This window comes from Schistocerca gregaria, chromosome 2, assembly GCF_023897955.1.
Source record: "Schistocerca gregaria isolate iqSchGreg1 chromosome 2, iqSchGreg1.2, whole genome shotgun sequence".
In the NCBI taxonomy this organism is placed as follows: domain Eukaryota; kingdom Metazoa; phylum Arthropoda; class Insecta; order Orthoptera; family Acrididae; genus Schistocerca; species Schistocerca gregaria.
The window spans coordinates 225,269,989-225,284,120 of NC_064921.1; the positions used below are offsets into that span (position 1 = coordinate 225,269,989).

The 14,132-nt window shown below is 47.1% G+C and overlaps 8 non-coding genes across 8 annotated transcripts; all 8 read left to right on the top strand.

Annotated features, from left to right (window-relative positions):
* Positions 1-7,703: 7,703 nt before the first annotated feature.
* Trnal-caa (transfer RNA leucine (anticodon CAA)) lies at positions 7,704-7,819 on the top strand. Its single transcript has 2 exons — positions 7,704-7,741; positions 7,774-7,819. It is a non-coding gene; the product is annotated as a tRNA-Leu (tRNA).
* A 689-nt stretch (positions 7,820-8,508) lies between these two features.
* Trnal-caa (transfer RNA leucine (anticodon CAA)) lies at positions 8,509-8,624 on the top strand. The gene is made up of 2 exons: positions 8,509-8,546; positions 8,579-8,624. It is a non-coding gene; the product is annotated as a tRNA-Leu (tRNA).
* A 689-nt stretch (positions 8,625-9,313) lies between these two features.
* Positions 9,314-9,429, top strand: Trnal-caa (transfer RNA leucine (anticodon CAA)). The gene is made up of 2 exons: positions 9,314-9,351; positions 9,384-9,429. It is a non-coding gene; the product is annotated as a tRNA-Leu (tRNA).
* Positions 9,430-10,118: 689 nt separating this feature from the next.
* Trnal-caa (transfer RNA leucine (anticodon CAA)) lies at positions 10,119-10,234 on the top strand. The gene is made up of 2 exons: positions 10,119-10,156; positions 10,189-10,234. It is a non-coding gene; the product is annotated as a tRNA-Leu (tRNA).
* A 689-nt stretch (positions 10,235-10,923) lies between these two features.
* On the top strand, positions 10,924-11,039 carry Trnal-caa (transfer RNA leucine (anticodon CAA)). Its single transcript has 2 exons — positions 10,924-10,961; positions 10,994-11,039. It is a non-coding gene; the product is annotated as a tRNA-Leu (tRNA).
* Positions 11,040-11,728: 689 nt separating this feature from the next.
* Trnal-caa (transfer RNA leucine (anticodon CAA)) lies at positions 11,729-11,844 on the top strand. Its single transcript has 2 exons — positions 11,729-11,766; positions 11,799-11,844. It is a non-coding gene; the product is annotated as a tRNA-Leu (tRNA).
* Positions 11,845-12,533: 689 nt separating this feature from the next.
* On the top strand, positions 12,534-12,649 carry Trnal-caa (transfer RNA leucine (anticodon CAA)). Its single transcript has 2 exons — positions 12,534-12,571; positions 12,604-12,649. It is a non-coding gene; the product is annotated as a tRNA-Leu (tRNA).
* A 689-nt stretch (positions 12,650-13,338) lies between these two features.
* On the top strand, positions 13,339-13,454 carry Trnal-caa (transfer RNA leucine (anticodon CAA)). Its single transcript has 2 exons — positions 13,339-13,376; positions 13,409-13,454. It is a non-coding gene; the product is annotated as a tRNA-Leu (tRNA).
* Positions 13,455-14,132: the final 678 nt, after the last annotated feature.

Sequence of the window (14,132 nt, forward strand, 5' to 3'; positions counted from 1 at the left end):
ACGCGTTCCTTAACTCGGTCTTTTTAAAACTGTCGTCTTCCGATATGTGTGATACTCTAGTCAATGTGAATGGTGGTATACGTAAAATCAGGCACCTTGACGGTACAATTAGTGATGTTGTGCTATCGAACGCGGGTTATGGTATACGCACTGTTCGCGTGTTTAACCTGCCATTCGAAGTACGTAATGATACTATTTCTCGTAGTTTACTTCCGTATGGTACAGTGCTTTCGGTCGTAAAAGAGAAATGGTCGTCAGCTTATCATTACGACGTTGAGAACGGTGTTCGCAGTGTCCGTATGATTGTCCGACAGCATATACCGTCTTTTGTTGTTGTTGCTGGCCATCGGGCTTTTATTACTTATAGCGGCCAACCGGCGACCTGTTCGTTTTGCAATGGCACCGGACATTTTCGACAGGACTGTCCGAAACGTAGTCGCCCTGTGCAATTACCACGGACAGACGGTCAGGACGAGGTGACGTGGGCGTCGGTCGCGCTTGGCGCCTCCCCCGCACGTGCGAGTCGTGTGTCAGCACCTGAGCTTGCGACCGACTTCGTTGCTATGGACGTTACACCTTCCGTTCCTGTTGCTGATAGCTCCCCGACGTTGCCCGTGATTTCTTTGCCTGTGGATGTAGCAGCCACTGTGCCTGACACGCAGGCTGTTGATAGAATTGAACTACCGATTGTGTCTGACCCTGTACCGGCAGCTGTAACGCTGTCCGTATCGGAACCCGTTTCAGAGGCTGCTCCCTCTGTTATGAATGAGAATGTGTCCGCTTCTGCCACCGTTGCTGTCGATCGTGAGGAGCGTCTTGACGCCCCCGCGGAACCCAAACCGCGTCGCGAAAGGCCTACTGAGAGGGCTGAAAACGTTACCCGCTTTCGCAGCGCGAGTATTTCAGGTGTTTCCTTTCGTAAGGCGCGGACGCCGTCCCCGGTGGTGACTTGTGTTCCACCGTACAAGTCCACCTCTAAGCAAAAGAAATTGCAACGGGCCTCGCAGCGCGCGGTTGTTGACTCGCGGCAGGCGCCGGCTTCCGATCGCCGTCGGCAGCGTCCTGTTGCTTGCAGTCAGCCCGAGGCGTCCGTGAGTTCCGCGGAATCCAAGCGGGACGAGAAAGTTCGACAGCTAAAGGTTCTCCTTACTAAAAAGGAGCCCGTTGTGGCAAGCGGTATGGCGATGGACGTTGTTCAGGGCGTGTCGCCTGCACACTTGGCAGCCAAACGTAAATCGGACGACTCACATTGCCGTCGTATCCGGCCGCACTCACAGGATTCTGGACCTGTTTCTGCCGTCGGCGCTGGACCTGCCACGGCGGCTCCTTCCGGTGCCGCTGTTAGTATGGACACGGAGGTGGTTCAGCCCCCCGTGTTTTCTGGTGATAAGTGCGACTGGGCGGCGGACGTGGAGGTGGACGACGGCACTGGAGCCGGTACGTAGCGTGACTTTGCTCTTTGCTTAGCAGCGTGATTGCATCCGTAGTTGCCTAAGTTTACCGTTGTTTTTTGTGGCGTATTCTTGTCTATTTTGTGTGACACCGGTCTGTTGCGCGTTTTAACCTGTATTTTCGCACGCGAGTGTAATTTTGGCAGCGCCACTGCACCCGTCGTTGTCTGTTTTTATTTGGTGTGTATTTTAAATGTGTTTGGTATTTTTCAATGTGTTGGGTGCCAGCCGCTCGTCGGCGGCACATTTTAGTCGTTCTTGCCGCTCACTTGGATCGTTACGGATACACGGTTGCTTTTCCAGATGTGCGCATTTATTTTTCACATACTTGTGTAGTTTTGTTGTCAATGGGGCCTGACACGTGGTTTTTGTGTGTTTACCCCGTTAATCTCAATACCATGTGCTGTCTTACCGGTGCGTGTGCCGCTTTTGTGGTGCGTATACTTTTTTTTTTTTTTTTTCGCGCGTCTGATGTGTGACATCCGTTTTAGACATATTTTACTGTGCTTGCCACTTCCTTGCATATTTTTCGCGGCACGTGTGCATGCAATTTTTTGCGGACCTAAGTTTTAGCCTTTGAAAGTGTCTGGTGTTTATTGTCCGCTGGCGGAATTTTTAGTCGTTTGTGTTGAAACAGTGTGTGCCCCTTGTGACGCCAATGCTTCCACCGTTGTGCACGCTTCTTTGATTTTTTTTTTTTTTTTTTTTTTTTTTCTTATTGTTATTTATTGACTTTGCTGTGTCTGGTGTGTGCCCCCCGTTGGAGGCAATGTCTCATCGCTCATGCCGACGAGCTGCATGGTACAGCATTGGCGGCGCACATGTCGTTTTACTCTGTCCGTATCTTTTTGATATTTTACCTATGTCTACAGTCTCCACATATTGGGGGATAGCTTTTACCGTTGTTGTTGATTGCATGCGTCGTTTGGTAGCGCACACTACCTTTCATTATGCCACAACATGCCTTTGATTTACCTTGTGCGCGGCGTCGCCGGTTTGTTTTTATTTATTTATTTTTTATTTAGTGGTCCTGTCGCTCGACTGCGTCGTCCTCGCTGTGCCGGGTCACCTCTTATTGTATGTGTATGTTGTATCTTCTTATTTGTTGGTGTTTTAGCTGTGCTTGGCGTTCGCTAGCCTGCGGTGGATCTTTTTTTGCCGTTCATGTTCACGTGTTGCTTTGCTTTGGGGGCGCCCTTGTGACTGTTATTGTAGACCCTTCTTTCGTGTGCAATTTGTGTATGATACCTGCCACCTATCGGTATGCCATTTTTTCCGATCTTGTCTACATTACGCGTTATCTTCGCAGTGCTACTGCCTTGCTTCTTGTGCACACTGTATTTGTTGCTCCTTGCGTTGTGTATGGTTCCTGACACGCGTCGGTGGCATATACTTACTGTTAATGTTAACAAAATGCGTAGTCCTCATAAGGTCTTTGCCTTAAAAACTCTTTTATGTGAAACCCGTTGCCATGTCGCCTTTTTGCAAGAAGTGACACGGGAGGCTCTCCTGCTTTTAACCGATCTGAGTGACTACGTTATTGTGGATAATGTAGTGTCAGACAATGTCACCGGTACAGCTATTTTAGTCTGCCCCGGGCTCGCTGTCACTAATATCGAGTGTCTCCCTACTGGCCGCGCTATTGCGTGCATTATTGAAGGCGTCACGTTTGTTAATGTTTATGCTCCTTCCGGTAGCGACTACGCGGCGCGGCGGCTCTTTTATAGTCAGGAGCTGTGTGAGGTTTTGCACCGGAATTCCGCTCATTTAATTCTCGGCGGTGATTTTAATGCGGTCACCGATGACCGCGATCAGGAGCCGCGCCCCAACAAGTGTCAGGAACTCCACACGCTTCTCACAAGTTTTAATCTGCAGGACACGTGGCGAATGCTCCACCCGGTTGACACCCAATTTACCTATTTTTATCCACAGGGACACAGCCGACTTGATCGGATCTATGTGTCATCGTCACTTGCGGCCCCGGTGGCTCGATCTGAGGTCAGGCCGGTTATTTTTTCAGATCACTGCAGTTATTTTTGTGAACTTTCGCTTCCATTTTTTAGGCCTTCCTATCGCCGAAATCTATGGAAGTTTAACTGCAGCCTGCTGGCCGACTCTCATTTTCAGCAGTGCTTCACTGATATGTGGCACAAACTTTTGCAGGATAAACCCGGTGATAGTAGCGTTCTCGGGTGGTGGGTTGGCACTGCCAAACCTGCAGTCCGGACCTTTTTAATTAATTTTAGCCGAGACGCAGCGCACTGGCGTCGCTCGACGTCACAATTTTATCAGAGCTGTTTGAAGGACCTCGCCCGCCAAGTTACGGCCCAGCCGCATCTTCTTCCCATTTTCAAACAATTTCAGGCCGAACTTTTGACCGATCTGCGGCGAAAGGGTAGAGGGCCGGTTACTCGGTGCCAGCCTGTGGGTGCCGTAGACGGGGAGCCGCTCTCTATCTATCATCTTAACAGAGAGCGGAAGATGCGCGAACGATTGGCCTTTAATGCGTGGGTCACTCGGGATGGAATAAAGACTTCCGACAGGGTGACGATTGAGAGAGAAATCCACGCACATTTTGAGTCTCTCTTTCGGGACGTTGATGTCGAACCCGCTGCGCTGCGTCGTCTTTTACAGGGGATTCCTAATGTTTTACGTCGCACAGACCGTGTCCATCTTAATGAGGCTTTTACGTCCGACGAATTGCACGAAGCTGTCAAGCGAAGTCCTAGGGGGAAATCTCCCGGAATCGACGGCATTCCGGCTGAATTTTATTTACAGTTTTTTAACCTTTTACGCGATACGTTAACCGGTATCGCGAATGAAATTCTTAATGGCGCTCCTCTACCAACGGAATTTGCAGCGGGATGCATCACGCTCATTCCAAAATCGAAAGCGACGCCGAATATCCACACTGTTCGACCGATCACTCTGTTAAACGCGGACTATAAGATCATGGCGAGGTGCGTCGCGCACAGACTGCGGCAAGTCATGCCGCGCGTTCTCTGTGAACATCAGACGTGTGCTGTGCGTGACAGGAATATTTTTGATGCCGTTCTGGCCTATAGGGACTGTATCGGCTTTGTACGTGGCAACAGAGTTCGGTCGGCAGCGGTTATGTTGATCGATTTTCAGAATGCATTTGACAGGGTTGGCCATGCCTATTTGCGGCGTGTCATGATTGCAATGGGCTTTGGCCGTAAGTTTACCCACACGGTTCAGGGTTTTTTGAGCAATGCCACGTCGAGTGTCGTCGTCAATGGGTCCCTCAGTCAGCCTATACGTCTAACTCGCTCGGTCAGACAGGGTTGCCCGTTGTCAATGACACTTTACGCTTTGGCGCTCGACCCGCTGCTGCGGTCTATCTGCCGCGAGTGTCCCGGGATCCAACTTGGGGAAGATCGCCTCACTTGTCGGGCTTATGCCGACGATCTTGGGGTGTTCTTGGGTCGGCCGGCTGATGTGGATACCCTGTACTCTGTTCTCCGGCTGTTTGAGAAGGCGACGGGGGCCGTTGTGAATGTTCACAAGACGGTTTTGCTGCCTCTTACTCCACGCATGAGCCATGTGCGTCGAAATTGGTTCAGTGTTGTGCAGCAGCACAAAGTCCTGGGGGTTATTTTATCTGATAATCCTCAGCGCATGGAGGCTCTGAATTGGCGTCCCGTCTTACACACAATTAGGGCGGTTGTTAAAATTCATGCGGCCCGGCATTTGGCGCTCCATGACAAGGTGCATCTCATTAACACTACCATCTTAGCTCGAGCGTGGTATTTAGCACAGGTTCTCCCGGTTCCTAAGCTTCTAGATCGCGCTATTAAACAGGCCGTCTACTGGCTCCTATGGAAAGGGGACATTTTCAAGGTTTCGTTAGCCACCTGCACCTTACATCCGGCCGATGGGGGACTCGGTCTGGTGGATTTTTCCGCCAAATGCGCGGCGCTCCTCCTCAAACGGACTACGGCCGTATTGGAGAAAGGCACCAGCAGTGCCACGGTCAGGTTGTTCACCCAATACCGCCCACCTTCCGTGGTTGCTCCGGTCTCTGTCAGCCACATACCCTTTGCGCTGAATTACGTGCGGCGTTTTTATTTTAACAGCAGCTATCTTGCGCATAGTGGCTCCAGCGGGGGCCGTGTGGGCGACATTGTCCGTGCTCTGCGGGGATTACCGGCCAGAAACAAGTGGGAGTACCGCCTACCACATACTGACTGGCGGACAGTTTGGCGCAACATCACCTCCCCCGTGCTTCCTGCACCTGTCAGAGCGTCGTGGTATAAAGTTGTCAATGGCATGATTCCTACAAATGCTAAACTGCACTCTATTCATCTGAGTCCGTCCCCTGCATGCGAAGAGTGCCATGTCGAAGATACCATTCAACATCGTTTCGTGTGCCGTCGGTTCCGTGCTGTGTGGGACACTGCTCGGGATATGATTCGTCTCGTCAACAGGGTGTCTACAGCGCAGGTGACAGTGGCAGATGCAATCGTACCTCAGTGTAAGGCGTTTCCATCCACCAAACGCAATGCCACGATCTGGTTACTCGGCCATACAATTTATTCACTCTTTTGTCTCAAACTGACGGATCGATTGGATTTTCTCACCTACTTATGGACTGAGCACGGCAAGTACCGTGTTCGTACTGATTATGTTATGACCTTTGCAAATTTTTTGCATGTCGCTTTGGCGCATGCATTTGCTCCTTACCGATGTCGACTTAATTAACTTTACACTTTCCAGCTTAAAACTGTGACGTGATAGTGAGAGAGTTCGTTTAGCGATGCATGTATATTCAGTATAAGGAACGAAAAATATGACGTAATCGGGAGACATTTCTCCCTTGGGAATTGCCTCGTATATGGTGTTATGCGAGGATTTTTGTTTTCCTTTCTTTATTTTCCTCTTGTTTTCCACTCTGCCATGTTATGGTATGGGATCGTGATGCTGCGAGGACATTTCATTGTGTTTACTTGCTTTTAGTTTGGTCAGGATTGCTAGTGTGCTTTTCTTAATTGAATTGCATTATTTCTTTTCTTTCTTGTTTCTTTGGAGTGAACATCGCACCTTTTTTTCCATTTTTTCACGGTGAGCGTCCGTGTTAATTGACTTCTCCATTGCTGGATGGCGTTTTGCTTTGTGTGCTGAATGGATTTTTCTTTGACTGATTTCCGAAAGTAATATATAGTTGTTTTTTATTTTCCGCTTCACGAGCAATCGCATGTTTCCTTTGATTTCCGTGAAGATCCACACCTTTCCGTTAACCCTTTCACCAACAATGCCTCAGAGGAAGGAGGCTTACTTTTCATTTTGCTTTGGTCAACGTTCGTTTTCGTTTAAGTTCCATCTGGCAACAGCACTAACTATAGCTGAGAAGCTCGCCGACGAAGGCGTTACTTGGAGAGCGAAAGGACGGGCTATAAGGGGAGATGGGAGGCCCAACAAAAAAAAAAAAAAAAAAAAAAAAAAGGTCTAAGGCGCCAGACTCAAGGAACAACCTTGGCTGCAGTAGCAGCTAGAGCCTTCTGGTCCTCGAATGAGGGCGTGGGTTCGAATCCCACTCCTGACACAGATTTTGTCGCTTCTCTGGAGCACCATGCATATCATTGAGATCCTTTGTAATGTGCAACAGCACGATACTGGCCGTGTTCTTCTAAGTGAAATCAAAAATTTGCATTAAACACAAGCGCACCTACGGCACCAAACTGTTTCTTCGGTAGTGTGAGCTACAAACAGAGAGTGTTAGTCGTAAATGCGGCGTTCCCCTCGTGAGGTTACTTCCGCGCCACAGCCACAAACACGTGAAAAGGGACACTTGTCGTATGAAAACGACTCTTGTCTAGAGATGACAGTGTGAGGAAACAGTGCAGGCTGACCAGTACATCATCTGTACAATAATAGTCGCTGATGAAATACAGAGAACTCGAAATAAATTCAAATACTCAAAGTATTACTTTATGGAGATTGCAACGTGATCATAACTTGAGATATTACTCGACACATAGACCTCTGCATTCTGTCTAATCTCTGATGTCTGTAACAGACGACTTAGTTTCGAACAAAATGTATTGATTGCTGTGATTATATGGATTTGAGAAACTCTTTTGGTGGTACATTCTGTGCTATATTTGTGCGGCTGCGTCTGGCGAACGTCTTCTGGTTGCAGAACTCATGCCTGTGTACTGTGGCAACGTGGATGCGACAACTACATCAACTGCAAGTACTCTAATAGAACAAACGAGGAGGATCTAATCAAGTGTCAGGATGGCCGAGCGGTCTAAGGCGCCAGACTCAAGGAACAACCTTGCCTGCAGTAGCAGCTAGAGCCTTCTGGTCCTCGAATGAGGGCGTGGGTTCGAATCCCACTCCTGACACAGATTTTGTCGCTTCTCTGGAGCACCATGCATATCATTGAGATCCTTTGTAATGTGCAACAGCACGATACTGGCCGTGTTCTTCTAAGTGAAATCAAAAATTTGCATTAAACACAAGCGCACCTACGGCACCAAACTGTTTCTTCGGTAGTGTGAGCTACAAACAGAGAGTGTTAGTCGTAAATGCGGCGTTCCCCTCGTGAGGTTACTTCCCCGCCACAGCCACAAACACGTCAAAAGGGACACTTGTCGTATGAAAACGACTCTTGTCTAGAGATGACAGTGTGAGGAAACAGTGCAGGCTGACCAGTACATCATCTGTACAATAATAGTCGCTGATGAAATACAGAGAACTCGAAATAAATTCAAATACTCAAAGTATTACTTTATGGAGATTGCATCGTGATCGAAACTTGAGATATTACTCGACACATAGACCTCTGCATTCTGTCTAATCTCTGATGTCTGTAACAGACGACTTAGTTTCGAACAAAATGTATTGATTGCTGTGATTATATGGATTTGAGAAACTCTTTTGGTGGTACATTCTGTGCTATATTTGTGCGGCTGCGTCTGGCGAACGTCTTCTGGTTGCAGAACTCATGCCTGTGTACTGTGGCAACGTGGATGCGACAACTACATCAACTGCAAGTACTCTAATAGAACAAACGAGGAGGATCTAATCAAGTGTCAGGATGGCCGAGCGGTCTAAGGCGCCAGACTCAAGGAACAACCTTGGCTGCAGTAGCAGCTAGAGCCTTCTGGTCCTCGAATGAGGGCGTGGGTTCGTATCCCACTCCTGACACAGATTTTGTCGCTTCTCTGGAGCACCATGCATATCATTGAGATCCTTTGTAATGTGCAACAGCACGATACTGGCCGTGTTCTTCTAAGTGAAATCAAAAATTTGCATTAAACACAAGCGCACCTACGGCACCAAACTGTTTCTTCGGTAGTGTGAGCTACAAACAGAGAGTGTTAGTCGTAAATGCGGCGTTCCCCTCGTGAGGTTACTTCCGCGCCACAGCCACAAACACGTCAAAAGGGACACTTGTCGTATGAAAACGACTCTTGTCTAGAGATGACAGTGTGAGGAAACAGTGCAGGCTGACCAGTACATCATCTGTACAATAATAGTCGCTGATGAAATACAGAGAACTCGAAATAAATTCAAATACTCAAAGTATTACTTTATGGAGATTGCAACGTGATAAAAGCTTGAGATATTACTCGACACATAGACCTCTGCATTCTGTCTAATCTCTGATGTCTGTAACAGACGACTTAGTTTCGAACAAAATGTATTGATTGCTGTGATTATATGGATTTGAGAAACTCTTTTGGTGGTACATTCTGTGCTATATTTGTGCGGCTGCGTCTGGCGAACGTCTTCTGGTTGCAGAACTCATGCCTGTGTACTGTGGCAACGTGGATGCGACAACTACATCAACTGCAAGTACTCTAATAGAACAAACGAGGAGGATGTAATCAAGTGTCAGGATGGCCGTGCGGTCTAAGGCGCCAGACTCAAGGAACAACCTTGGCTGCAGTAGCAGCTAGAGCCTTCTGGTCCTCGAATGAGGGCGTGGGTTCGAATCCCACTCCTGACACAGATTTTGTCGCTTCTCTGGAGCACCATGCATATCATTGAGATCCTTTGTAATGTGCAACAGCACGATACTGGCCGTGTTCTTCTAAGTGAAATCAAAAATTTGCATTAAACACAAGCGCACCTACGGCACCAAACTGTTTCTTCGGTAGTGTGAGCTACAAACAGAGAGTGTTAGTCGTAAATGCGGCTTTCCCCTCGTGAGGTTACTTCCGCGCCACAGCCACAAACACGTCAAAAGGGACACTTGTCGTATGAAAACGACTCTTGTCTAGAGATGACAGTGTGAGGAAACAGTGCAGGCTGACCAGTACATCATCTGTACAATAATAGTCGCTGATGAAATACAGAGAACTCGAAATAAATTCAAATACTCAAAGTATTACTTTATGGAGATTGCAACGTGATCAAAACTTGAGATATTACTCGACACATAGACCTCTGCATTCTGTCTAATCTCTGATGTCTGTAACAGACGACTTAGTTTCGAACAAAATGTATTGATTGCTGTGATTATATGGATTTGAGAAACTCTTTTGGTGGTACATTCTGTGCTATATTTGTGCGGCTGCGTCTGGCGAACGTCTTCTGGTTGCAGAACTCATGCCTGTGTACTGTGGCAACGTGGATGCGACAACTACATCAACTGCAAGTACTCTAATAGAACAAACGAGGAGGATCTAATCAAGTGTCAGGATGGCCGAGCGGTCTAAGGCGCCAGACTCAAGGAACAACCTTGGCTGCAGTAGCAGCTAGAGCCTTCTGGTCCTCGAATGAGGGCGTGGGTTCGAATCCCACTCCTGACACAGATTTTGTCGCTTCTCTGGAGCACCATGCATATCATTGAGATCCTTTGTAATGTGCAACAGCACGATACTGGCCGTGTTCTTCTAAGTGAAATCAAAAATTTGCATTAAACACAAGCGCACCTACGGCACCAAACTGTTTCTTCGGTAGTGTGAGCTACAAACAGAGAGTGTTAGTCGTAAATGCGGCGTTCCCCTCGTGAGGTTACTTCCGCGCCACAGCCACAAACACGTCAAAAGGGACACTTGTCGTATGAAAACGACTCTTGTCTAGAGATGACAGTGTGAGGAAACAGTGCAGGCTGACCAGTACATCATCTGTACAATAATAGTCGCTGATGAAATACAGAGAACTCGAAATAAATTCAAATACTCAAAGTATTACTTTATGGAGATTGCAACGTGATCAAAACTTGAGATATTACTCGACACATAGACCTCTGCATTCTGTCTAATCTCTGATGTCTGTAACAGACGACTTAGTTTCGAACAAAATGTATTGATTGCTGTGATTATATGGATTTGAGAAACTCTTTTGGTGGTACATTCTGTGCTATATTTGTGCGGCTGCGTCTGGCGAACGTCTTCTGGTTGCAGAACTCATGCCTGTGTACTGTGGCAACGTGGATGCGACAACTACATCAACTGCAAGTACTCTAATAGAACAAACGAGGAGGATCTAATCAAGTGTCAGGATGGCCGAGCGGTCTAAGGCGCCAGACTCAAGGAACACCCTTGGCTGCAGTAGCAGCTAGAGCCTTCTGGTCCTCGAATGAGGGCGTGGGTTCGAATCCCACTCCTGACACAGATTTTGTCGCTTCTCTGGAGCACCATGCATATCATTGAGATCCTTTGTAATGTGCAACAGCACGATACTGGCCGTGTTCTTCTAAGTGAAATCAAAAATTTGCATTAAACACAAGCGCACCTACGGCACCAAACTGTTTCTTCGGTAGTGTGAGCTACAAACAGAGAGTGTTAGTCGTAAATGCGGCGTTCCCCTCGCGAGGTTACTTCCGCGCCACAGCCACAAACACGTCAAAAGGGACACTTGTCGTATGAAAACGACTCTTGTCTAGAGATGACAGTGTGAGGAAACAGTGCAGGCTGACCAGTACATCATCTGTACAATAATAGTCGCTGATGAAATACAGAGAACTCGAAATAAATTCAAATACTCAAAGTATTACTTTATGGAGATTGCAACGTGATCAAAACTTGAGATATTACTCGACACATAGACCTCTGCATTCTGTCTAATCTCTGATGTCTGTAACAGACGACTTAGTTTCGAACAAAATGTATTGATTGCTGTGATTATATGGATTTGAGAAACTCTTTTGGTGGTACATTCTGTGCTATATTTGTGCGGCTGCGGCTGGCGAACGTCTTCTGGTTGCAGAACTCATGCCTGTGTACTGTGGCAACGTGAATGCGACAACTACATCAACTGCAAGTACTCTAATAGAACAAACGAGGAGGATCTAATGAAGTGTCAGGATGGCCGAGCGGTCTAAGGCGCCAGACTCAAGGAACACCCTTAGCTGCAGTAGCAGCTAGAGCCTTCTGGTCCTCGAATGAGGGCGTGGGTTCGAATCCCACTCCTGACACAGATTTTGTCGCTTCTCTGGAGCACCATGCATATCATTGAGATCCTTTGTAATGTGCAACAGCACGATACTGGCCGTGTTCTTCTAAGTGAAATCAAAAATTTGCATTAAACACAAGCGCACCTACGGCACCAAACTGTTTCTTCGGTAGTGTGAGCTACAAACAGAGAGTGTTAGTCGTAAATGCGGCGTTCCCCTCGTGAGGTTACTTCCGCGCCACAGCCACAAACATGTCAAAAGGGACACTTGTCGTATGAAAACGACTCTTGTCTAGAGATGACAGTGTGAGGAAACAGTGCAGGCTGACCAGTACATCATCTGTACAATAATAGTCGCTGATGAAATACAGAGAACTCGAAATAAATTCAAATACTCAAAGTATTACTTTATGGAGATTGCAACGTGATCAAAACTTGAGATATTACTCGACACATAGACCTCTGCATTCTGTCTAATCTCTGATGTCTGTAACAGACGACTTAGTTTCGAACAAAATGTATTGATTGCTGTGATTATATGGATTTGAGAAACTCTTTTGGTGGTACATTCTGTGCTATATTTGTGCGGCTGCGTCTGGCGAACGTCTTCTGGTTGCAGAACTCATGCCTGTGTACTGTGGCAACGTGGATGCGACAACTACATCAACTGCAAGTACTCTAATAGAACAAACGAGGAGGATCTAATCAAGTGTCAGGATGGCCGAGCGGTCTAAGGCGCCAGACTCAAGGAACAACCTTGGCTGCAGTAGCAGCTAGAGCCTTCTGGTCCTCGAATGAGGGCGTGGGTTCGAATCCCACTCCTGACACAGATTTTGTCGCTTCTCTGGAGCACCATGCATATCATTGAGATCCTTTGTAATGTGCAACAGCACGATACTGGCCGTGTTCTTCTAAGTGAAATCAAAAATTTGCATTAAACACAAGCGCACCTACGGCACCAAACTGTTTCTTCGGTAGTGTGAGCTACAAACAGAGAGTGTTAGTCGTAAATGCGGCGTTCCCCTCGTGAGGTTACTTCCGCGCCACAGCCACAAACACGTCAAAAGGGACACTTGTCGTATGAAAACGACTCTTGTCTAGAGATGACAGTGTGAGGAAACAGTGCAGGCTGACCAGTACATCATCTGTACAATAATAGTCGCTGATGAAATACAGAGAACTCGAAATAAATTCAAATACTCAAAGTATTACTTTATGGAGATTGCAACGTGATCAAAACTTGAGATATTACTCGACACATAGACCTCTGCATTCTGTCTAATCTCTGATGTCTGTAACAGACGACTTAGTTTCGAACAAAATGTATTGATTGCTGTGATTATATGGATTTGAGAAACTCTTTTGGTGGTACATTCTGTGCTATATTTGTGCGGCTGCGTCTGGCGAACGTCTTCTGGTTGCAGAACTCATGCCTGTGTACTGTGGCAACGTGGATGCGACAACTACATCAACTGCAAGTACTCTAATAGAACAAACGAGGAGGATCTAATCAAGTGTCAGGATGGCCGAGCGGTCTAAGGCGCCAGACTCAAGGAACACCCTTGGCTGCAGTAGCAGCTAGAGCCTTCTGGTCCTCGAATGAGGGCGTGGGTTCGAATCCCACTCCTGACACAGATTTTGTCGCTTCTCTGGAGCACCATGCATATCATTGAGATCCTTTGTAATGTGCAACAGCACGATACTGGCCGTGTTCTTCTAAGTGAAATCAAAAATTTGCATTAAACACAAGCGCACCTACGGCACCAAACTGTTTCTTCGGTAGTGTGAGCTACAAACAGAGAGTGTTAGTCGTAAATGCGGCGTTCCCCTCGCGAGGTTACTTCCGCGCCACAGCCACAAACACGTCAAAAGGGACACTTGTCGTATGAAAACGACTCTTGTCTAGAGATGACAGTGTGAGGAAACAGTGCAGGCTGACCAGTACATCATCTGTACAATAATAGTCGCTGATGAAATACAGAGAACTCGAAATAAATTCAAATACTCAAAGTATTACTTTATGGAGATTGCAACGTGATCAAAACTTGAGATATTACTCGACACATAGACCTCTGCATTCTGTCTAATCTCTGATGTCTGTAACAGACGACTTAGTTTCGAACAAAATGTATTGATTGCTGTGATTATATGGATTTGAGAAACTCTTTTGGTGGTACATTCTGTGCTATATTTGTGCGGCTGCGGCTGGCGAACGTCTTCTGGTTGCAGAACTCATGCCTGTGTACTGTGGCAACGTGAATGCGACAACTACATCAACTGCAAGTACTGTAATAGAACAAACGAGGAGGA